This window comes from Lynx canadensis, chromosome A2 (assembly GCF_007474595.2).
Source record: "Lynx canadensis isolate LIC74 chromosome A2, mLynCan4.pri.v2, whole genome shotgun sequence".
Classification (NCBI taxonomy): Eukaryota; Metazoa; Chordata; class Mammalia; order Carnivora; family Felidae; genus Lynx; species Lynx canadensis.
In genome coordinates this window covers 61,659,850-61,673,304 of record NC_044304.2, presented here as the reverse complement: position 1 = coordinate 61,673,304, position 13,455 = coordinate 61,659,850, and the positions used below count along the sequence as shown (strand labels likewise).

General features: G+C 44.3%; 1 protein-coding gene across 1 annotated transcript in view; it reads right to left on the bottom strand.

Moving 5' to 3' along the window:
* The window catches only part of ADCY1 (adenylate cyclase 1), a 108,306-nt gene that overhangs the window by 15,325 nt on the left and 79,526 nt on the right, over window positions 1-13,455 (bottom strand). The window lies entirely within an intron of this gene.

Sequence of the window (13,455 nt, the reverse complement as noted above, 5' to 3'; positions counted from 1 at the left end):
CACCCCCACGGGGCAGAGCGGTTACATTAATGTCACTGGGGCCCAGAGGAACCACGAATTTCTGGGTTAAGTCCCCAGTGCTGATCAGCTGGAACTTTCAAAGGGGAAATGGGGAGATTCAAACTTTCAGTGGGGCCTTCACCCCATTTCCAGAGTACACGCCAGCCACCCTATGGGGTCCAGACCATGAGACATGTGGGGGACCTGGGGTGCGGCACCTAGGTGGGGGACCTGGGGCGGGGGACAGATCCAGCACGTGCAGACTCCCTGGAGCAGGGGTGAAGCCCAGTGGGGCCCCACTGGGGTCTGCTGCTGGGCGGGGGGCGGGGGGACCTCTTAGCGCCAGGGCCACGCACAGACTAATGAAGCCCGTGGCAGCAACCCCGCCCAGCAGCCTGTGGCAGCCACACCGGCCTTCAGGGACCAGAGCCACCAGGTGGCCGCTGGCCACTCATCCTGGATCCAGCCCGACCTGGGAGAGGAGTGGCTCGGGGAACATTTCTAGGGTGCGTCAGCCCCATGGACACCGGACTCTGGGGATAGTGACAGTGGCACAGTGAGGCCCCGCTGGCAGCCTGCGGCCTGGCCTTCAAAGCTGGGGGTCCTGGGCACCACTCCCCAGTCCCCACTGCATGATCAGGTGACACGCTCTGGCTTCCTCATCGTAAAATGGATGTAAAATACTCAATTTTAGGGGCTGCGCTCCTCGTCGACAGTTAGGGGAATGTGTGCTATCTACTCAACCTGGACTGTCCGTTCCAGGAAACTCAGTAAAACGTTTACCAATTAAAGTGAGAAGTGGGGGCTCCCAGAGGCAGAGCTGCAGCAGCGGGACAGGGGGACGCCTGGAGCGCGGGGGATGCCTGGAGTGCAGGGGACGGCGCGGCGGGCCGAGGGCCCCGGGCCTCCTCTGGGGGGTGCGCTGGGGAAACAACCCAGGCCGTCTGTTATCCAGGAGCCTGGAGACGGGACAGGTTCCACTTCCCCCTCACAGCGGGCAGTCAGGCGGCAGGGGGCACAGCAGAGGGAGCCCAGAAGCAAGCTAGGAGAGGAGCCAGCCTCTGCAGGGAGGAGGCCACGGCCATCAGAGCAAGGGGAGCGTCAGAAGCAAGCCAGGAACGTCCGCTAGGACACACGCAACTCATTACCCGTGACACGTGTGCACTGACAGCCACAAAAGAAAGCTTTTTGCAGGAGGAGATAAAAAGGAAGTAAACAGTAGTTTTACGATAGCAGTTTTACTCTGGCCCTAAAAATTTTGCTGTCCCTGAAACACTGTTTGTGTTAATGATACCTTTAGAAAAGCAATGTAACTAAATACGCTTTAACTTTGTAAAATAAAAAATCTTGGCTTATCACCTTGTGAGCAAAAGCTTTGGACTTACGTTCAGTTTATTTCAATGGACTTAACAATTCATGGAGATTTACAGCCCATCAGAGTAGCTCTCTTTAAAAAAAAATCATTGTCTGAGGGGCTCCTGGGTGGCTCAGTCGGTTAAGCATCCAACTTTAGCTCAGGTCATGATCTCACAGTTCGTCGGGTCAAGCCCCATGTCGGGCTCTGTGCTGACAGCTCAGAGCCTGGAACCTGCTTCGAATTCTGTGTCTCCCTCTCTCTCTGCCCCTGCCCCACTCGTGCTCTGTCTCTCTTACAAAAAATAAACATTAAAAAAATTTTTTTAATAAAAACTAAATCATTGTCTGTTTTTCAATCCATCCCCAGGTGCAAAGGTTTACATTAAATGCGATGGGGAAATTTCCATCTTCTTACAAACTAAGCGGAGGAAGTTGTGTTGTTATGTTTACAACAAATTAGATGAAAACCCACTGAAATCCTCTTCCGGCCAGGAAACTGTAAGTATTGGTAGGAAGGAGCGGGTGTGGGTGACACATGCCATTCCTGTCAACACACGGGAGACACATCCACACCCACCGTCAAGCTGTTCCCTCCATGCGAGCACTTGTTTCCAAAGGCATTTCCCTTCTCACATGTCAAAATCTGACCTTGGACCCTAAGGGACAGAACGCAGGAGCTGGCATCTCGGAAATTACTCCCCAGGGTACAACTACCAACAGGCGCGTGGCCCCGAGAAGGGCCGACAGGCTGGGAGCACCGTCTCTCCATAAACAGAACAAACCAGAACAACATAACCTGGCAAGTCCCAGATCGGCTGATGCTGGTGACCGGTGGGCTGTGTGCGCCGTGATGGTTACCGTGACCCCCACAAAGTGCTGCAAAGACTTTTTGTCCAACCAACCAGCCCCGCAGACCCTCCCAGCGCCTGCAATCAAGGCTGTGCTCGCTCAAAATGAACAGCCAGTCACACTCTTCCTGGGAAGTGATGTCCCTGCCTCCTCCTGGAGGTGATATCTGGCTGGAGGCAGGTGCTCATGGCCAGCTCATTCTTCAAACAGTGGGAAAGTGCTTGTTTTCATTTCCAGAACCCTGTGAACAGAGCTGCTGATGCTGCACAAGGGTCCTCAGGAGACAAGAACCAACAGGGCACGTGCAGACGTCAAAAGAGATTTGTGACCAGGATGTGGCTCACGGGATCATGGAGGCTAAGCAGGTCCCACCTCTGTTCTCCACCAGCTGGGTGCCCGGGAGAGCTGGCGGTGGGGGTTTCATCCAAGCCCCAAGTGCCGACAACCAGGGGAACCAAGGGCAGAAGGCTAATGTCCCAGCACAACAGTCTGGTAAAAGAGGCTGGAATCTTCCTCTTTTTGTTCTTTTTTTTCTTAATTTTTTTTAATGTTTATTTATTTTTGAGAGAGACAGAGCGTGAGCAGAGGAGGGGCAGAGAGGGAGACACAGACTCCTAAGCAGCTCCAGGCTCAGAGCTGTCAGCACAGAGCCTGATGCGGGGCTCAAACAGAGCGCGCACAGAGCGTGAGTGAGGTGTGGGACAATTTCCGGAGGCCTGATGCATGCAGAGTCAGGGCCCCTGACAGAGAGAGAATGACAGAAAAACATCAGAAAAATAATGGATGAAATTTTCCAAAATTTAATGGAAACTTATAAACCCACAGATCCAAGATGCTCCACAAACCTCAAGCCAAAAAGCATGAAAAACGATATCAGCGTGCATCACAATCAAGCCACTTAAAACCAGGGATAAAGGGCAGATCTTAAAAGCCACAAGATATAAAGACATGTTACACACATAAAGATGGCAGGAAATTGCCAGAAACGACCCCAGACAAGAGCCAGAGAACACCTTTAAAAACTTTTTTTAATGTTTATTTTTGTGAGAGAGAGAGAGAGAGAGAGAGAGAGAGAGCGAGCGAGCGCACAAGCCAGGGAGGGGCATAGAGAGAGAGACACACACACATGGAATCCAAAGCTGGGTTCGGGCTCTGAGCTGTCAGCACACAGCCCGATGCGGGGCTTGGACTCACGAACCACAAGATCATGACCTGAGCCAAAGATGGACACTTAACCGACTGAGTAGAGAATGCCTTTAAAGTGTGAAAGGGAAAAAGCATCATCAACCTACAGTCCTATCCCTGGCACATGTATCATTCAATCACGAAGGCAAAAGAAAGACCTTGTCAGACACACAAGATTTGAAAGAATGAATTGTCATCAGACCTGCAAGAAATGTTAAAAGTGGTCCCTCAGGAAACTAGGCAGATACCAGATAGAAACTTGGACCTTCACAGAAGAATGAAAAGCACCAGAAATCATAACTATGTGGGTACTAAAAATACTATCACTTCCAGGGGCGCCTGGATGGCTCAGTCGGTTGAGCGTCCAACTTTGGCTCGGGTCATGATCTCACAGTTCACGAGTTCGAGCCCCGCGTTGGGCTCTGTGCTGACAGCTCGGAGCCTGGAGCCTGCTTTGGATTCTGTCTCCCTCTCTCTCTGCCCCTCCCCTGCTCATGCTCTGTCTCTCTCTCTCAAAAATAAACATTTAAATAAAAAATAAAAAAATACCATTTCTTCTCATAAGATGGCTTTAAATATAATGAAACGTTTATGATGGAAAATATACGTTGGAGTTCATAATACACGTACACATAAGATCTATGATGTCAACAGCAAAAACCTAGCATGGGAGGAAGAAACATACGCTTCTGCAAGGTGGAATATCCTCAGCTGAAGACAGACGATGGTCAGTACCCACTGAAACAATACAACAGGGGAGGAGCTAAGACGGCAGAGCAGGGAGAGGACACTGGGCTCACCTCATCCCTCAAACACAGCCAGATAGATCTCAAATCACTCTGAACACCCAATAAATCGCTCTGAGGACGATCAGAACAAACAGCACAACTGGAGGGCGAGGAGAGGCCACATCGTGGAAGGTAGGAGGTGCAGAGACGTGGTTAGGGGAGAAAAGGATCATGGGTGTTGCAGAGGAGAGGGAGAAAGAGGTCACAGAGACAGGCGAAAGAGAGAGAAAGCCACAGGGGATCACACAAGGAAAATACTTCCCCAAAGCCATGGATGGGGAAAACAAGACAGGCTGACTATCTATCGTGGGTTTTTACAACCAGCGGGGCTCAAAGACTGGGGTTTTAGGGGTCCACGGCGTGGCGGGTGTGGAGCCCTGAGTGTGCTCGTGGAGAAGCAGGGCAGAAGCCCGGCAGCAGACAGTATGATCTGAGGATGCCCTGGGACACGCTGGGACAGATGGTTCCCCCTTCTTAGGGCACACCTGGGAGAGGTGGCATTGCCTCTCTGGGGACAAAAGAGCTAGCGGGCACCACTGAGCTGCCCTGTTCATCAGCACAGGGGCAGAGACACCTGCTGAGGGCAGCTCCCCTGGACATCAGCTTTCTGTTGTGCTTTCCTCCAAACTCCGAGCTCTTGTGCCTTGCTGCGATGGCCCTTCTGGGACAAACACGCATCAGTCCCAGTGCGGTGAGACCCTACCCCAGAGGACTGGAGCAGGTCTGCACCACACGAGGTTTGGAGTTTTAAAATTCAGCTGGCCTTCCGGGGATAGAGCCCAAGATGCACTGCGCTGTCCGGTGGGCAAATGGCCCAGACACAGACACGTGATAGGAGATTGTCCGCTCTTCTGGGAGGGCTTCCTGGACAGCGGCAGGTGCAAACTCCCCTCTTCAAGGACGAGCGAGGGGGCTGGCACCGTTTCTCTCCCCCACCCCTCAGCATAAACCAACTTCAGAAAATGGCACAGAGCCAACAGCGGCAGCCTAAATTGCTTGCGCTGAGTCCTGCCCCCCTGCACCCCGCAGGTGCTGCTTTTTTCTAGGGCAAGTGTGCTGAGAACCGGAGCAGCGGGCCCCTCCCCCCAAAGACCAGCACAAACCCCCACATGCACCAAGTTTACTGACCACAAAGGGCTGCAAAGCTTCAGCTCTAATAGACACAGGACCTAGCCTCTTTTAACAAGCAGATCAGAACACACCTAGTTCAAACTCATCACACTGTGGTCAAGGTCCAAGCACTGCCCACGGCAGGCAAGGACTAACTCTGCAGAGGGCTGAGCTAAGGGAGACAGCGGCCAAAACACAGCAACAGAGAGCACACGGCCCAGACCACAGACACTTTCCCATGCGCCAGGCCCTGGACAGTATGTAACCCCTTCTTAATAAAGCCACCGCTCTCGGGAGCAGGAAATATGACAGGATTTCCGCAGCCACAGAAGAAGGCACAGACCTAGACGAGCTACCAAGATGGAGGAATTCATCCTAAAGAACAAGGAAAGGTCACGGCCAGGGGTCTAGGCACAGATGTAAGTCATATGCCTGAGCCAGAATTTAAATTAATAATCATGAGAATCCTAGCTGGGCTTGAGAGGAGGATAGAAGACACCAGGGACATCCCTACTGCAGAGATAAAAGTTCAAAACCAATCAGGCCAAAATGAAAAACGCAATCAGCAAAACTGACTGGCTGTAACGACAACGAAGGCAGAAAAAGCAGAGACACAAATAAGTGATACAGGAGACAAAATTATGGGAAATAATACAACTGAGAAGAAGAGGGAAAGAAAAATATTAGATCATGAATGCAGACTTGAGGAGCTCAGCAACTCCTTAAAGCTTAATAACATTCATAAGATAGGAGTCCCAGAAGAAGCGAGGGGGGAACGGGGGCAGAAGGTTTATTTGAGCAAATTATAGCTGAAAACTTCCCCAATCTGGTAAGGAAACAGACATCCAAATCCAGGAGGCACAGAGACTCCCCATCAAAATCAATAAAAGCAGGCCAACACCAAGACATATCGTAGGTACATTTGCAAAGTATAGTGATAAAGAAAAAATCCTAAGAGCAGCGAGACAAAACAAGTCCCTAACTTACAAGGGAAGACCCATAAGGCCAGCTGCAAATCTCTCTACAGAAACTTGTGAGGCCAGAAGGGAGTGTCACAATATATTCAGTTGTGCTGAATGGCAAAACTATGCAGCCAAGAATACTCTATCCAGCAAGTCTGTCATTCAGAATAGGAGAAATCAAGAGTTTCCCAGATAAACAAAAACTAAAGGAGTTCGCGACCACTAAATCAGCCCTGCAAGAAATATTAAAGGGGGCCCTTTGAGTGGGAGAGACCAAAATCAACAAAGACTAGAAAGGAACCAGAAAAATCTCCAGAAATGACGACAAAACAAGTAATAAAATGGCACTAAAGTCATATCTGTCAATAATTACTCTGAATGTAAATGGACTAAATGCTCCAATCAAAAGACACAGGGTATCAGAATGGATAAAAAAAAAAAAACCCAAAAAACAAGACCCATCCATATGCTGCTTACAAGAGACTCATTTTAGACACAAAGACACCTCCAGATTGAACGTGAGAGCATGGAGAACCATCTATCATGAAGTCAAAGAAAGCCAAGCAGTCATATTTATATCAGGCAAACTAGATTTTAAACCAAAGACTGTAACAACGATGAAAAAGGGCACTATTTCATAATAATGGGGTCTATCCAAGAAGATCTAATGATTGTAAATATTTATGCCCCCAATTTGGCAGAAAACAGATGTGTAAATCAACTAATAACAAACACAAAAGAACTAACTGATAATAATACAATAATACTGGGAGACTTTAACACCCTGCTTACAACAATGGACAGATCATCTAAGCAGAAAATCCACAAAGAAACAATGGCTTTGAATGACACACTGGACCGGATGGACTTAACAGATATATTCAACATGCCATCCTAAAGCAGCAGAATACCATTCTTCTCAAGTGCACACACACATTCTCAGAATAGATCACATTCTAGGTCGCAGATCAGGCCTCAACAAGTACAAGAAGACTGAGATCATTCTATGCATATTTTCTGACCACACCACGAAACTTGAAGTCAACCACAAGAAAAAATTGGAAAGACCACAAATACATAGAGGTTAAAGAACATGCTAACTAAAGGAAGCATGGCTAAACCAGGAAAATAAGAAATAAAACAAATATATGGAAACAAGTGAAAATGAAAACACTATGGTCCAGAGCCTTTGGGACGTAGCAAAGGCTGTCCTAAGAGGGAAGTATATTGCCAATACAGCTCTAAACTCAAGAAGCGAGAGAAGTCTCAAGTATACAACCTAACCTTACACCTAAAGGAGCTAGAAAAGGAGCAGCGAATAAAGCCTAAAGCCAGCAGAAGAAGGTAAATAATACATATTAGAGCAGAAATAAATGATATGGAAACAAACAAACCAAAACCAGTAGAATAGATCAATGAAACCAGGAGCTGGTTCTTTGAAAGAATTAATAAAACGCATAAACTCCAAGCCAGACTTCTCAAAAAGAAAAGAGAGAAAGAGAGAGGACCCAAATAAATAAAATCACAAAAGAGAGATAAGAGGTCACAACCAACACCACAGAAATACAAACAATTATAAAAGAATATTATGAGCAATTATATACCAACAATTTGGGCAATCTGGAAGAAATGAATGCATTTCTAGAAACATATAAACTACAAAAACTGAAACAGGAAGAAACAGAAAATCTGAAAAGATTGATAACCTGCAAAGAAGTTGAGTCATTAGTCAAAATTCTCCCAACAAACACAAGTCCAGGGCCAGATGGCTTCCCAGGGGAATTTCACCAGACATTATAGAGTTAATACCTATTCTCAAACTGTTCCAAAAAAATAGAAATGGAAGGAAAACTTCCAAACTCATTCTACGAAGCCAGTGTTAACTTGACTCTAAAACCAGACAAAGATTGGACTAAAAAGGAGAATTACAGGCCAATATCCCTGATGAATGTGGATGCAAAAATTCTCAACAAGAGACTAGCCAACTGAACCCAACAATACATGAAAAGAATCATTCACCACGATCAAGTGGATTTATTCCTGGGTTACAAGTGTGGTTCAGTATTTGGAAACCAATCAGCATGATATGCCACATTAACAAAATAAAAGGATAAGAACCTATGATCTCTCGATAGATGCAGCAAAAGTATTTCACAAAATATAGTATCCATTCTTGATTAAAAAAAAAAAAAAACCATCAACAGCGGTGTACCTGGGTGGCTCAGTCGGGTTAAGTGTCCAACTCTTGGTTTCGCCTCAGGTCACGATCCCACGACCCATGAGTTCAAGCCCCACGTCAAACTCAGTGAGGAGTCTGCTTGGGAGTCTCTCCCTCCCTTTCTCCCTGCCCCTCCTCTGCTCACTTTCTCCCCACCCCACCCTCTCAAAGTAAATAAACTGGAGGGAAAAAAAACTCAACAAAAGTAGGGATAGAGGGAGCATACTTCAAACATCATGAAGACAATTTACAAAAAAACTCACAGCTAAATATCATCCTCAATGGGGAAAAACAGAGCTTTTCCTCTATGGTCAGGAACAAAGACAGGGATGTCCATTCTGACCATTGTTATTTAACATAGTGCTGGAAGTCCTAGCCTCGGCAATCAGACAACAAAAAAGAAACAAAAGGCATCCAAATCAGCAAAAAAGAAGTCAAACTTTCACTATACGCAGATGATACGATGTGCTATAGAGAAAACCCTAAAGACCACACCAAAAAATTGCTAGAATACATAAATTCGTTAAGGTGACGGGATATAAAATCAATGTACATATATGTTACAATTCTATATACCAATAATGAAGCAGCAGGAGATATCAAGGAATCAATCCCATTTACAACTGCACCAAAAACCATAATATACCTAGGAATAAACCTAACCAAAGAGGTAAAAGATCTGTATTCTGAAAACTATAGAACATTTATGAAAGAAATTGAAAATAATGCAAAGAAATTGAAAGACATTCCACGCTCACAGACTGGAAGACCAAATATTGTTACAATGTCAACACTACCCAAAGCAATCCACATATTGCCTGAAATCCCTATTGAAATACCACCAGCATTTTTTGCAGAGCTAAAATAATTCTAAAATGTATATGGGACCAGAAAGGCCCCTGATAGCCAAAGAAATGCTGAAAAAGAAAAGCAAAGCTGGAGGCATCACAATTGCAGACTTAGGTTACATTACAAAGCCTGTAGTGATCAGAACAGTATGGTCCTGGCACAAAAAGAGACAGACACATGGATCAATGGAACAGAACAGAAAACCCAGAAATGGACCTGCAACTATGTGGTCAACTAATCTTCAACAAAGCAAGAAAGAATATCCAATGGAAAAAAGACAAATGGTGTTGGGAACACTGGACAGCATCATGCAAAAGAATGAAACTGGACGACTCTGTTATACCATACCCAAAAAGAAAGTCAAAATGGATTCAAGACCTAAATGTGAGATAGGAAACCATCAAAATCCTGGAGGGGAACAAAGGCAGTAACCTCTTTGACACTAGCTGGAACAACTTACTAGAACACGGCTCTGGAGGCAAGGACATCAAAACCAAAAATGAACTATTGGGACTTCATCAAGAGTCTCACAATGAAGGAAACAACCAACAAATCTAAAAGCAACCTACTTAATGGAAGAAGATATTTGCAAATGACATATCCGATAAAGTGTTAGTATCCAAAATCTATGAAGAACTAATCCAACTCCAAAACAAAATGATCCAGTTAAGAAATGGGCAGAAGACGTGAATAGACATTTCTCCAGAGAAGACATCCAGATGGCCAACAGACACATGAGAAGATGTTCAAAATCACTCATCACCAGGGAAATACAAATCAAAACCATGGTGCGATACCACCTCTCACCTGTCATAATAGCTCCAATTAATAACACAGGAAACAACAGATATTGGTGAGGATGCAGAGAAAGGGGAACCCTCTTGCACTGCTGGTGCAAATGCTGACTGGTGCCCCCACTTTAGACAACAGTATGGAAGTTCCTCAAAAGTTTAAAAATACAACTACTACCACACAATCCAGCAACTGTACTACTAGATATTCACCCAAAGGACACAAAAATAAAGATGTGAATGGGGCACCAGAGTGGCTCAGTTGGTTAAGTGTCCAACTCTTGGTTTCAGCTCAAGTCATGATCTCATCGTTTGTGGAACTGAGCCCCACATTGGGCTCTGTGCCAACAGTGCGAAGACTGCTCAGAATTCTGTCTCTCTCTCTCTCTCTGCTCCTCCCCTGATTGGTCTCTACCTCTCTTTCTCAAAAATAAATAAGGAAACATTAAAAAAATACAGATTTGAAGGGATACATGCATCGCAATGTTTACAGCAGCATTATCAACAATAGCCAGATTATGGAAGGAGCGCAAATGTCCACTGACTGATAGATAAAGAAGATGTGGTAAATATATGGAATGGAATATTACTCAGCCATCAAAAAGAATGAAGTTTTGGGGTGCCTTAGTGGCTCAGTCTATTAAGTGTCTGCCTTCGCCTCAGGTCATGTGAGTTCAAGCCCTGCATTGGACTCTGTGCTGACAGCTCAGAGCCTAGAGCCTGCTTAGGATTCTGTGTCTCCCTTTCTCTCTGCCCCTTTCTCCCCCTCTCATGTTCTCTCCCTCTCAAAAATAAACAAACATTAAAAAAAATTTTTTTTAAAAGAATGAACTTATGCCATTTGCAATGACGTGGATGGAGCGAGAGTGTGTTTTGCTAAGAGAAACAAGTCAGTCAGAGAAAGACAAATACCATATGATTTCACTCATGTGGAATTTAAGAAACAAAACAGATGAACATAGGGGGTAAAAAAGAGAGAGAGGCAAGCCAAAAACCAGACTCTTAACAATAGAGAACACACTGAGAGTTGCTGAAGGGCAGGTGGGTGGGGGATGGGTTAAATGGGTGATGGGCATTAAGGAGGGCACTTATTATGATGAGCACTGAGTGCTATATGTAAGTGATGAAACACTAACTCTACTTCTAAAACTAATATTACACTGTATGTTAATTGGAATTTAAGTAAAAACTTAAAAACAAAAATAAATAAGGAGTGCCTGGGTGGCTGTTGGTTAAGCATCCGACTTTGGCTCATGTCATGATCTTGTGGTTTGTGGGTTCAAGCCCCATGTCAGGCTCTGTGTTGACAGCTCAGAGCCTGGAGCCTGCTTCAGATTCTGTGTCTCCCTCTCTCTCTGCCCCTCCCCCCGACACATTCTGCCTCTCTCTCTCTCTCTCTCTCAAAAATAAACATTAAAAAAAAATTTTAATAAAATAAAAACAAAAATAAATAATACAACAAAGAATTACAGCTAAAAAAATAGAGGAAGGGAGGAATAAAGAGAAATAAATTATAATAATTACTATCATGAATAAGAGAATCAATAATTATTAGTGGAATAATAAAGATTATTTTATATTTTAGTAGAATAATAAAAATATTTAACTAACTTAAAATAGGCAGAAAAAGAGGAAAAAGAAAACAAAGAACAGATGACCAGATCAGACAAATAGGAGACAGCAAAAGATTAAAATCTAACTGCATCAGTAATCACATAATTGTAAATGGTCTGAACAGCTCAATTAAAAAGGCAGAGATTTATAAATTGGATAAGTCAACAAGGTCCAACTGTATGTTGCTTGTAAGAAATCCACTTTAAGTAAAAAACAAATAGATTAAAAGTAAGATGACAGAAAAAAATACATAACGGGAGCTGGATTACCTATATAATATTGCATAAAGTAGACTTCAGAGCCAAGTACATTACCTGGGAAAAGAGGTTGTTTCCATAGTGATAAGGGGTACAAGGGTTTCAGCTTACCAAGAGGACATAATCCTAAACACCGATGCACCTAGTAAGAGATCGCCAAAATACAGGAAGCAAAAATTGATAGAACTGCACAAAATTCTGTCCACAGGTATAGTTGGAGACTTCAATATCATTCTCTCAAAACTTGGTAGAATGGGAAGAAAGTCCATAAGGGCACAGGAGACCTAAGAACACTCCTGGCCAACTTGACCTCGCTGACATTTATAAAATACACCATCCAACAGAGACAGGATGCAGCAGGAACAATACAGCAATTCTCAAGAAATTTAAAAGGATTCAAGGCATTTGAGCCATACTCTCTGACTATGGCATAACTAAGCAGAAGTCCATAACAGAAAGGTCTTTGAGATTATTCAACAAAAATATAATCTTCATAACGTTTGGTCCAAAGAAGAACCCAACAAAACAAAGAAAGAAAAGAAAAAAGAAAAGAAAAGAAAAGAAAAGAAAAGAAAAGAAAAGAAAAGAAAAGAAAAGAAAAGAAAAGAAAAGAGTTCCTTGAACCAAATGAAAATGAAGCCACATATAATATCAATATTTATGGAACTAAAGCAGCACTTGGAGGAAATTTTAGAACAAAATCCCTGAATCAGAGAAGATACAAATCATCTTGAGAAACTAGCAAATACAAGTAATCTAAACCCAAAGTCATCAGAAAAAAATAAAGATCAGAGTGGAATTTAAGTGAAATAAGAAACAGAGAAAAATCAATAAAACCAAAAGCTATTTCCTGAGATCAATAAAATGTATAAACTTCTAGTCACACTGATCAAAAAAAGTGTCTACACAATCGTACATCAGGAGGAGAAATGGGACGTCACTACAAATCCTACAAATATTAAAGGGAAATAAGGGAGGGGTGCCTGGGTGGCTCAGTCGGTTGAGCGCCCGACTTCAGCTCAAGACATGATCTCATGGTTTGTGGGTTCGAACCCCGCATCGGGCTCTGTGCTGAGTGTGGAACCTGCTTGGGATTCTGTGTCTCCCATTTCTCTGTCCCTCCCCTGCTCATGCTCTGTCTCTCTCTGTGCCCCAAAAACTAAAATAAAATAAAACGTTAAAAGAGCAAGAAGGGAAGAGTATGAACAAGTTTGTGTCAGCAGACTGGACAGCGTTCAGGGAACGACATATGTGTCCGAAGCTACCTCAGAAAGAAATGGAAAGCCTGATGGCCCTCCATCTTTCGGGAAATTGAGTTGAGTTAAAATGTTCCCACTCTAAATACACACACACACACACACACACACACACACACACACACACTCACACACCCACGCCCAGAGAGCTTCACTTCCTCAAACATTGGAGGAAGAAACAACACCAATTCTACAAACTCTTCCAGAAACCTGAAAAGGA